This window comes from Fukomys damarensis, unplaced genomic scaffold, assembly GCF_012274545.1.
Source record: "Fukomys damarensis isolate Sample0158 unplaced genomic scaffold, DMR_v1.0_HiC HiC_scaffold_15, whole genome shotgun sequence".
Taxonomy (NCBI): Eukaryota; Metazoa; Chordata; class Mammalia; order Rodentia; family Bathyergidae; genus Fukomys; species Fukomys damarensis.
In genome coordinates this window covers 55303115-55314190 of record NW_022900927.1, presented here as the reverse complement: position 1 = coordinate 55314190, position 11076 = coordinate 55303115, and the positions used below count along the sequence as shown (strand labels likewise).

Here is an 11076-nt window from a genome sequence, read left to right as displayed (position 1 = left end):
AGCCTTGCAAGTGCAAGGACCTGAGTTCAATCCCCGGTACACCCCCCCAAAAAAAAGTTAGCTCTTAGTTACATTTATTCACAATATTAACAATGGCCAGCACCAGTGAGCACTGCCCATTGCTGGTCCTTCCATGACCTTGTGAACGGGCACACTTCACTAAGGAAATGGAGGCATGGAAAGGTTAGATAACATGTCCAACCACATCTGGCTGGTGAGACAAGAACTGGATTTGAACTCCACTCATATTTTAGGGAGGTGAATTCAATCACTCCTTAATACTTCCTCCACATAGCCCAGTTCTGTTCATGAAAAACTTGGGAAACATTTCAAGATCTCCCAGAAAGAACAGAGCAAGTCTTCTCTTTTTTCTTTCAGATTGAGGCACAACAGAAGGAAAAATTAAGTATGAAGGGTCAACGGAGGCACATTCAAATCAAACCCCACCTGGGGTTCATTAAATTATGATGATTTATATCTACTGGGATACTTGTTCATTAACCTTTCAAAGTTACTAAATAGATAATTTCATACACAGTATGTATAGTATGATCTCCATCAAGAAATAAGTTTATACACACAAACACCTACAAGATTACACATCAATCCATCATGAGTCCTTCCACCTGAGCAGCAAGATGAAGTACAAAAAGTGCTCATCTGATATCCCAAACAACCACCCTCAATTCCAGATCCTTATAGGAGTCTTCAAAGAGATTATGTGAGTTCAAGAGAAATCTGAGGCTGAGACCATGTGAATAAAAGCTCACAGTGACCACAGCCTCCTTCCCAACTAAGCAAAGCATGGCTTCCTTCCTTCTTTCATCTCTTCTTCTTAATTGAAAAAAAATTTGAAATAGAACTATACTAAAAGAAAAGTGGGGTGGGAAGTTGCTGAATGTCATTCTTACCAACCTCGGCTCACATAACCACAGACCAACCATCAAAATCAGTATTGCTGCGGACTCCTCAGAGCTCCTTGAGTTATGCAAATGGTTCCCACGATACCTTTTCCCAAAGAAATGAAGCCGGTCCAAAACACATCCCATGTCATCTCACGAACATCAGTGGATTAACCCACGGATTAACTTAGAGACTTCATGGTCCAGTCGCATTCAAATACCTCACCTCTGAACACATGAGACATTCAGACGATATCTCAAATCCACATTGTTACAAAAAGCATTCCACCATCTCCACAGCCCTCTTCATAGCACCAGACCAAAACTCGGAACCCACCAACCAATAACTCCTTTCTTCCTGCAATTCCTGACAACCGCCATGCTATTTTCTATTTATATGAATTTGACAACTTCAGGTGTTTTATGTGAGGAGAATCAGAGTATTTGTGTCCAGCTTGCTGGAATAGGGTCTCCATAGTTCATCCTTCTTTTAGTACGTCAGAATTTTCTTCCTTTTACTCTCCCCAGGCTTTTGAAAGTTATACTCTTCTAGTCATCTAGGGCTGACTAGTCATCCATGGACTGGATGCCTTAAAAAACAGAATTCATTTCTCATCTCTCTGGAGGTCAGAAGCCAAGGTGAAGGTGTCGGTAGCTTTGCTGCCTTCTTCTCAGGCTTCCTTCCCTGGCCGGCAGGTGGCTGCCTTCTTGCTGTGTCCCCATGTGGTCTTTCTTCTCTGAGGGTCTACGCTGCCTCTCCATGTGAAGACATCAGGCCGATGGGACAAAGGCTCCCCCAACCTCTTCTTTGAATTCAATTATATCTTTAAAGGCCTTGTCCCCAAGTCTAGTCCTATTCTGAGGTCCTGGGACCTCAACATAAAGTGGGGATCACAAGTCAGCCTACACCAGTCAACTTTCTGAGACACAGATTCCCCAACTATTTGGTAAGCACTGTGGCCATCTTGTATGTAGGTGCTGGTCAAATTACTTTTGAGTACTCAGCACAGCACTGCAGGATGGCGAATTTTCTATGGGTTGCTTTGTCTTCCAAGGTCCTGGATGAGTCCTTCCAGTGGGTACTGGGCATCCACTTCCTGTTTGTTTGTTATGCACTTTCCTTCATTCATCTTTGATAAACTCAGGGTGGGGGGAGCAGCCAAAGGGAAAATGGGGACTTAGCTTCTAATTCCACCTCTCCAGCCAACTTGGAAACACAAAGCCCCTGACTGTAATGATGAATAATTCTAACAACTTCTACTGACTGTGTGGCCAGCATTGAACTAGCCACTCTACAGATATTGTCTTATTTAACCCTCAAGGAGGGTCCACTATTACCCCCATTTCTCAGGTGAGAAAACTGAAGCCCAGTGAGTTTAAGTAACTTGGCAGATCACACAGATCACACAGATGCCAGGATTCAGCCCCAAAAGTCTTCACATGACAATCGCATAAAATTTGCATATGCAAGCATGTAAGAGTCTTAAGAGTTTTTATATAATAAGGGCACAAGATTAGAGGACAGGATACTATTTCTCTTTCATTTAAAAATTTTCACTTCTTTGATAAAACTCCCTAAATTTATTAAACTTTAAATTAAAGTTGACATTTCTCTAAGAAAAGACTTTCAGTGCTTGGGCCATCTTTCCCTTATGGATTGAAAGAAAACTGTGCAAACCACCTCTTGGATAGAGTTGCATTAAGGCTTATCCTGGTTGTACTTATGAGGGATTTTAAAAGCAAGCATTACTGATGCCTTAGAGTTCCATTTGTCTACAAGTTCAATATATTTTCTAAATATTAGCTTAAATAATTTTTGTCTTCTCTCTCTTCCTTTTTCCATTCTCTTTTTGTTTCTAAAGAAGCACAGAAGTGAGCTCGTATCACCTGATCTTCAAAATGTGTGTGTTGCCAGCTCTGGTCGCTCCAGTTCCAAGAGGTGGGATGGATATCCTGGCTACCAAGAGTTCTGGGAAGAATCACAGAGGGATGGGCTCTTTTGTTTTCCTAAACTATAGACTATTTTACTCTGAAAACACTCAGGAAATCTAACCTCACCACACCCATCCTTCCAGGCCAATTTCAAAATTTCTCCTCTAAGAATTTATCTGACTTTCTAGGCCCTGTTAAAAAACTGCTTTTGTCATAAATAATCTCTGGCTTCTTTACCTTGGACATATTTGATCTTGTATAATAAATGAATTCCTAGGGAATGCACAATACTGGAAGCCATTAGGGATTCCTAATGCTTTCTCAACCACTTCCCAATCTGACTGCTCTCTGGCTTCTTGGAGATCCCTGACATCTCTACCTCACCTTGTCTACACCAGACCAGTCATGAAATTGGCTCCTTTGAAGGCTCCTTCTGAGAATGGTAGCCTTGCTACTTTGTATCAGCTGACTCTGCTGAGCTGATCACAACTCCTTTGCCAAGCCAGAGGCATCAAAGACAGGCTGGAGCTAAGAAAGTATGGTGGCCCACTGGGGAGCTTCACATTGGGTCGTTAATATCCAATTTGAGCATCACACAAGATAGTGAATATAATCACAGAAACAAAGGCAGGAAAGTGAAAACCAGGAAGAGGAAGATGCAGAAATGGAAGGAGCTTTGAGTAGGGGAGAACTGCTAAGAAAGAACAATAATCTCTCCTCTTCAGAAGAATGAATTTGTAATCTCCTCTCCCAAATCTACCCTTTTCCATACATTTTGAGCTCATCATCTCAATTCCTATTTCTTCCAATCCCTTGCTAGAGTCTGTCAATCCACGTATTAGGTCTTATCATGCTTTCTCCTATCCTCCTCTCTCCGTAATACAGCTTCGGTGCATCAGATTTGGAACTGTCCCTCTCACATAGTAATACCCTCCCATCCTTCACCTTAGCAGACATCATTAATCAATCACCACACTTTTTCCCAATTAACACCAGCAAGGCTATGAGTAGCTCTATTCTTAGACTGCTTATCATATATCAGGTACTATGTCAAGCATCTTGCATGCCTTATTTTATTTAATACTCATTAAAAAATGCTGTGCAGAATATTCATTGCCTTTCCACTGTACGGGTGATAGAACTGAGGTATGGACAGAGGGGACATCGGTTGTGGGTCCTCCTTTTCTGCCTCCCTCGCATCTCCGTGCCTGGCCTCCCACTGACAGAGCCTACATGGAGCCAGTTGGCAGAACAAAGTTGGGTTTGAGACCGAACAGAGAGACTGGCAAGAATCTGCTCCCGATTCCTTAGGCCCCGGTACTAGCTCACAGGCCTTGATTCAGAAATTTTCCTTAGCACTTGACACTTTTCATTGTATACCTACTTACATGTTTCTGTTCATTTTAAATATTTATGAGTCTTTTGTTTCTTTGGTTTCTGGGGTTTGCAGATCTCCTGGGTCAGATGCAGTGGAATCTCTGTCATTTCTGTCATCATAATCTAGCCCCACGCTTTGCTCAATACTCAGTGGTGAACGACAAGTATTCCGTGCCTATGCCCCCTGGACTGAAGTGTGTGGAGATGTTTCAAAGGGCATGCGGCGCCATGAGACAAAGCTTCCATGTCCCTAGGAGGCAATTTCACACTCGCATAGGTCATTTTAAACATCCATTTTATATGAGAACAAAAAATATTGGAGTCAGATACTAAAACTTACATGATTTTCTTTTGATAAAATAAGTTACTTCAAGAAATAGTAGGTTCTTCTGTATTTATTTCCTGTCTTTTTTTCAACACATACTGAGCATCTTATGAGATGTGATCGAAAAATACACTGAATGTTTAAATGTAAAACCTTATTACAAGGAAAGAGTGTCATTAATTTCCTCAAATTACTCCTCCTCACTTTGAACACACGTACCCCATCTTGCGACCTTCTGAAGCGGATCTAGAAGGCCTCTCGAAGTGTCTTGAGTTGCAGTGTTGTGGTAGCCTTGATGTCCTGCGCTAATTCAAGCCACCTTTTATGATCCTTTTCACTTTGAGGAAGAGCCAGGAGCTGCATGGGACAGATCCCGTCAATAAGGTGGAGAAGGACACAGCGTGTGTTCTTAAGAGGCTGTCCTTTCCATCAGGTGGTACTCAGCACAGCATTCACTGTATTTTTGATCACACCTCAGAAAAGAGCACTTTCAAAACTGCTTCGGAAAGTGGCCAGAACAGTGGAATAAGTGTTTGAAACAAAAGGGAGTATTTTAAGGGGGATTGATGGCAATGTGTCTTTTATTGTAATGTTTATTTTATTATTTATTTATTTATTATGGGGCGGGGTGCCGGGTATGGAACTCTGGTCCTTGTGCTTGTGAGGTAGGCAGCAGAAACACTGAGCTAAATCCCCGGCCCTGTAATATTTATTTTAATTTAAACATTCATAACCATATATTCTGATCAACCCTTGGATGCAGGCCAGGCATTTTGCTCCAGGCATTGGGAACACAGAAATGAACTAGACAGACATGATCCCTGCCTTCTGGGACCTTACAGTCTACTGCAAATGTCAACAAACTTGTTCTCTAAAAGGTCAGATAGTGAATGTTTTCCTTTTTGTGAGCCAAACACTCCTTGTCACGCTACTTGACCCTGCCATCGTAATGTGCACACAGTCATGGACATTGTGTAAACAAATGAGTGGTGATGTGTTCCAGTGAACTATTACAAAACAAGTTGGGGGGGCAATACATAGAAAACAGTAAACAGTGGTTCCCGGGGCAGAAGGGACAGGAATTGGGAAGATGTAGTTCTAAGGGTACAAAGTCAAAGTTAATAAATCTAGAGACTGAATGTACAGCATAATATAAATAATACTGTACTGCAGAGTAGAAATTTGCCAAGAGTAAAAATTAGGTGCTCTTGTCACACACACACACAAAATGAAAGATAACTGTAGGCAAAGGTGAATGTTAATTTTCTTGGCTATAGCAATCATTTTATGTATCATGTTGTAGTTCCTAAAGACAATTAAAACACAAAATGATCTGGCAGCAGGCTGGATGTGATCAGTAGGCCATAGTTTTCTGACTCCTGGTCTAGTGGAGAAAACAGACAGTAAGCAATTTAGTTTGATGCATTGTTAGCAAGTGCTTCACTGGCAAAATTTAGCTAAGTCATTACAGTCTAAGAATAAGACCAACTTCATGGTGTGTAACCTGCAGCCAGGCAGAGCCCAGGCTCAGAAGGGACAACATACCCAATTTCTCAACCTGCTGTCAAGGCCTGGAAATTTCGAACTTTTATCTTCGAAGTGGTGTTGTGAAGTCTAACGGGACTGTGGTTTGTGTGTGCGCATGAGCAAGGAGACGCCAGGCGTAGTGCACAGGTGCTGCTACAGTGAGGCTCTTGATTGCCCCTCACAGACCTGTGTATTAAAGGCTTGGTACCCAGGCTGGCACTACAGAGAGGAAGAGGGGCTTTGTAGGAAGCTCTTGGTCACTGGGGCCTGTTTCCAAAGAGGATTGAGGATGCCATTCCCTTCCTCTTCCTCTTTTTTGCTCCCTAGCCATGCGATGAGTGGTTTTACAACACCCTGTGCTGCTGTCATGATGGGCCAAAGTAGCAGGGCCACTGAATCATGGACCAGACATTGCAAAACTGTGAGCCCTAAATGAATTGTCTCAGACATTTTGTTATAGCAGCAAAGAGCTGACTAACACTCATGTGTAGGCTCAAGCCTGTAAGTGTGGCAGCAGGCAGCGGACAGCTGGCCAGGCAGTCTGAGATGCATACTTGGAGCTGTCCTAGACACTCTGAGGCTTGGAGGGGACACCCAGGCTGGGTGCAGGGGCAGCAGCAGCAGTGGATGCTGGGAGAAAGAAAGGGTTGTGTACTGGCCTTGCCTGCCTGTCCCCAGAGCTTGTCCCTGGGGACAACTCTCTAGTTTGAGCATTGGGACAGGAAGTGCTGGCACTCAGGTAGCAAGTTTCTGCATAAATTATTATAAAATAAGGGTGGGTGTATGGATACTGCAATAAAGTGTATCAGGGAGTCAATACAGTTCTTTAGAGCTTAAAATTTCCAGTATGGAATATTTGCAAAATCACAAATGAAATATACGCAGGCTTAGAAGTTAGACTGTCGTATTTGACAAGATAAAACACTATCTTCAATACATCTTAATTCTTTTTACTTCTTCCCTCCCTCCTACTCCTGGTCTCCTTCCCATTTGCAAAGGATCTTTCTTCCTGTTTCTTATTATCTATCTTCTATTTTTCTCCTCATGCATTTCATTGGTTCCCAGACCTTGCAAATGATGTAGCTGTCCCTATCCAGGAGCCAGGGCGGGCCTCCTGGTGCAGGAAGTAGCACCCGCAACATCAGTAGCCTCTGATGTCTCAGTCAGCTCAGGCTGCTGTAACAAAATCACAAAAAATTGGGTGGCTGCAGGGAACTCATTTCTCTGATTTCAGAGGTCTGTGGGGTCCAAGATCCGAACTGGCAGATTGGGTGTGGGTGAGGGCCTCTTCCTGGCTCACAGATGGCATTTTCTCACTGTGTCCTCCTGTGATGGAAGGGGCAAGGCCACTGTCTGGGCCTCTTTTGTAAGGGCACAAATTCCATTCATTAGGGTTCTGCCCTCATGACCTAATCCTCTCCCAGGGGTCCTACCTCTTAATACCATCAAAGTGGGGTTGGTGTCAACATGTGAATTTGGGAGGGGACAGACATAAACCTCCCACTATGGCACCTGGGGTCTTGTTAGAAGTGCAGGTTCTTGGATTCTGCCACAGGCACTCTTGGGGTATGAGCAGTGTTAACCACCACCCTGCAGGTGATCCTGAGGCCCACTCTAGGATTAAGGCCACTGCTCTAGGGGGACAAGTGCAGTGTATCTGACAGATGGTGAGGAAGAAGCTCGAGTTTTGCGACAGAAGTAAAGCAAAATCCTTACACAGGTGCAAGGCCCTGAGGGTCAATACATCACAACTTTGTCACCTTTCTGGTCTCGCCTCCTCCTCCTCCTCCTCTGCTCTGCGGCCACCCTGATGTCCTCACTACCCATTAATATACCAAAGTGGAGTCCTTGCACATGAAGATTCTCAGCCCAGTGATCTCCATTCTTTGGATATCTGTTCAACAGTCATGTCTGGGGAAGGCCTTCCTTAGCTGATGTATTTAAAATCCCTCCCTCAACCTATACTAAACCATTGATTCTCTTCCTGTTTTATTTTTCTTCATTGCACACATTAACATCTAATATAGTATACTGCTTTCCTAATTTTTAGGTTAGTTATCTATCTTCCCTCATTTCTAAGTGGAATGCTAGTTCTATGAAGCAGTGGTTTTGTTCTATTCCATTTACTGTAGCTCCAGGACCTAAAAGTGCTGAGAGAAAGGAGCACTCAATAAACATTTGCTGAATAGACATGACAACTTAAGGTGGCTTCAGTCAAATGAATATATGACCATAATTAATTTTAAAAAGGTCCATGTGACTAGATTAATATATTACTAGTAGATATTCTTGCTTTTTTTGTTTTGTGTGATGCTGGGATTGGAACCCAGAGCCCATATTCTATGCCACGTTCTACCCCTGAGTGACACTCCAGCCCCAATATCGGCTCTCCCTAACTTAGGGCTCTAAGCTGGGTAGAGCCCATCGGGACTTTGGGAAGGGAAAACCTACATGTGCCCCCACTTGTTCATTTGTCGTGGTTAGGGCCACATGACTATTCAATGGACAGTGAACATGAGATGTGTGTAAATTCCAGGCCAGGGCACTTTTCAGGACTGTTCTCCATGTTCCCCAAGTTATTTGGCTGTGACCGTGTGTTATGGTTTATGTCTAGATGTTCCCTAAGAGCTTCATGCGCTCATAGGTAGGATTTTTGGAAGATTAAATTATGGGGTGCTATAGCTGATTTGCTGCTAGGAGGTGTGTGTTGACCAGAAGAGGCAGGCACTGGTGGCACAGCCTGGAAGGGTGCATTTCCCTTCCCAGCTCTTCCCCTGGCTCTCTGCTTTCTGGCCGCATGACATGAGCGGCTGTCTTCCTTGGCAAGTCCTTCCACTGTGCCATTTCTGTGTCTGAGCCTACCTATCGTGAACTGACCCTTCCGAAACTGTAACCCGAAATAAAGCTTTCTTCCTTTAAGGTGTATGTGTCCACTACTGTGTCCCAGCAGTGAGAAAGTGATCAAGACACCACGGAAGCTTTGTGATGAGCCATGAGGTGGAAACAGCCTGCAAACCCAAGTCAGTGATGTAGGAAAGCTTTCCTTGGGTCTCTGTGAGGGAGAGTACTAAATTGTTGAGATTTTTAGGGTTTTGTTTGTGTCTCACCTGCATAGCCTGATTAACAGAGTCATCACCAACAAGCAGAGAATAGATTCAGAAAAGCTGAGTCTTTTAAGCAGTTCTTTTATGAAAGACAAGGACTTGGTAGATTTAAGAAAATACTTGTACCTTATTCACAAGCCCAATTGTTGAAAAATGCTGCCTGGGCAATGACTCACACGAGACCACAAACTCTGTGAAATGAACATGGAAGGGTGTGCAAGCAGCAGGCAGAAGCTGGGGCCTCCATCTGGTGGGGCTTAAGTCTCAGCTTCCCCACTTACTGACCTTGGATGATCAAATTAGTGTTACGACTCAAAAATTAATAGCCTTGTTGTACATAAATAAGAGACTCACTGACAGAGAAATTGGGGAAACAGTTCCTTTCATAATGGCACCCTCCCCCGCCCCTCCACAAAACAGAAATATCTAGGAATCAAGCTAAGGAAGGAGCTAGCGCGATTGCGCAGCGGTCCACCCTCCTCTTCCCCTTCCCCTCCCCCTCTCGCTCCCTAGCGCCCTCTCCCACTACCCCTCCCCCAATTTTCCATCCCCTTCCCTCCTGGTCTCTGAGGACCCTGTCCTATCCCAACCTGTCTCGGCTTGCAACCTTCGCGAAATCATCGGTGCCACTCCCCGCCCATGTTGGCCCCCGCCAGCTGCCCACGCCTGTCCCCCAGCTCCCCGTTTTGCTGGCCTTTCCCTTTGCCAGGGGTGGCTTTCTGAGCCGCCGGTTCGGTGCCCTTCTCTGCAGCCTCTCCTGCCACTCGGGGTCCCAGTTCCCCCTCCTGGAGGCGGGGGTCTGCCCCCACCAGGGGGCTCGGCCGCGGGGGCCCCGGAGCCGGCGGTGCCGGGGGTCATCGGGATGATGCAGACACAGTGTCTGCTGGGGCTGCGTACTTTCGTGGCCTTCGCCGCCAAGCTGTGGAGCTTCTTCATTTACCTTTCGCGGAGGCAGATCCACACGGTAATTCAGTACCAAACTGTTTGATATGATATCCTTCCCTTATCTCCTCTGTCCCGGAATCGGCTGGCCCAGGTGAAAAGGGAGATCATGGCACTGGATGTGGATGAGACACTTATGCACTCCCACCCTGATGGGGTCCTGAGGCCCACCGTTCGGCCTGGAAGCCTTCTGACTTCATCCTTAAGGTGGTGATAGACAAACATCCTGTCCGGTTTTTTGTACGTAAGAGGCCCCATGTGGATTTTTTCTTAGAAGTGGTGAGCCAGTGGTATGAGCTGGTGGTGTTTACAGCAAGCATGGAGATTTATGGCTCTGCAGTAGCAGATAAACTGGATAATAGCAGAAGCATTCTCAAGAGAAGATACTACAGACAGACAACGCCATCCCCATCAAATCCTGGTTCAGTGACCCCAGTGACACAGCTCTTCTCAACCTGCTCCCCAGGCTGGACGCCCTCAGGTTCACCGCTGACGTTCGTTCTGTGCTGAGCCAAAACCTTCACCAACACAGGCTGTGTTGACAGCTGCTCCCCCTCCACCTGAGCTGGGATGGGGCGGGGAGAGGGTGAGCCCTTGGGATGCTGGCTGATGCCCTGTCCAGTGTGAGGGCTGCCTGGGCAGGGTGTGCCCTTCCCAATCCTCTCTGCCCTGGGAGCCCTAAACCCCGCTTGGAGTCTGGATGGATACATGGGCCAGACTGTGAAGCAGCCTCATTAACTTCGTGTTCACACTCCATGGAAACCCCAGACTGGGAAGGCAGAGGCCATGGACAGCCGAAACAGTGTCTGGTGGAGGCAGGACTGGCTGGCGTGAGAGACACACAAACAGTGATCCCGGAGGCTCAAAGAGAAGCCAACTCAGCTTTGCTGTGATTTGAGTTTTTAAAAACTCTCGTACAAAACTGATCTAAATTCTTCACTCCTTCTCCAAGGGATGGGCTGTGGGT

The 11076-nt window shown here is 45.3% G+C and overlaps 1 pseudogene; it reads left to right on the top strand.

The window, feature by feature from the left end:
* Positions 1-9992: 9992 nt before the first annotated feature.
* LOC104865615 lies at positions 9993-10668 on the top strand (annotated as a pseudogene).
* Positions 10669-11076: the final 408 nt, after the last annotated feature.